A 1,057-nucleotide genomic window follows, 5' to 3' on the forward strand; every position below is an offset into this window, starting at 1 on the left:
TGGGAACAGGAATGTGGGTGAGTCTATGGTGTCAGGTGCCTGAGTTTACTTGTCCTATGAAGGATTCTGTGCCAGCTTTCATAAGAGTTCACTGTTGACCCAGAGCTCTCAGGGGCCAGCAAGCTTGGGTCTTGGTTGTGGGGGGTGGAATGGCCATATTCTTGCCAGGGAAGATGTGTGCCCTCTAGTAGTCAGGGTCAACAGTCGGTAGTGGGGGCAGAAGATAGTGGTTTTTAAGTTCTGAAAAAAAATTAATCTGGTTGGAGTGGATGTGGTCTGCCTGTTTCTTCCTGAAAGGTGTGTGCAGCTTCAGGAGTTGTGACCTCAGGAAGAGAGACCATGGGAGGCACAAAAAGATGTAGATCAATTTATAGTAAAATAAAACGAGAATGCAAAAGCCATGGAGCCAAAAACATGCCCCTGATTTCGGAGATGGCTGCCACTTCTTTGGTTCAGACATAACAGGCACCTGGCACCTAGGTGTGGTGGGGAGGTAGGCATGGGACAGGGGGTCGGGGTGGGAGTGAGAGAAAATGGAGTAACTACAAGGGAAAAGAGGTGGAGGGAAGTTGAGGATCTTATGAAGTGGAAAATTTTATTATTTGTACAGTGTGGACACCTGTGCCAGGCTTTCCAGGCAGCTAGTTTTCCATGTAAGGGTTCGAGGCGGCAGCAAGGTGAGTCTTGGCTGAGCGTGCTGGGACAGGGTTTGTGATCAGTTCTTGGTGGTGGAGGGGAACACAACACTACAAAGTGAGACCACCATTCACAGATGGTGGGAGGGAGTCAGAAAGGCTCCGTCTGCGTTCCTGAACTCTGGCCACCGCCACCCACCCCAAAAAAAGGAAGGAAAAAAAATAAAGCAAAACAACTTGGTGCCTGTAGCTTTCATGTCTAGTGTCTGGGTCCAAGAAGCAAGTACCATATCCTGCTGGCTTCTCTCCAAGGATAGCATAGTGGATCCTCCAGTGGCTGCTACTTGGCAGCCATTAAAAAACTTTGCAAAGAGATATTTTAAGACTGTGCCACTATGCTGCTCCTCCTTTAAAATTATGTC

The sequence above is a fragment of the Echinops telfairi genome, unplaced genomic scaffold (genome assembly GCF_000313985.2).
Source record: "Echinops telfairi isolate 266 unplaced genomic scaffold, ASM31398v2 ScPeMD7_7469;HRSCAF=8507_0, whole genome shotgun sequence".
Classification (NCBI taxonomy): Eukaryota; Metazoa; Chordata; class Mammalia; order Afrosoricida; family Tenrecidae; genus Echinops; species Echinops telfairi.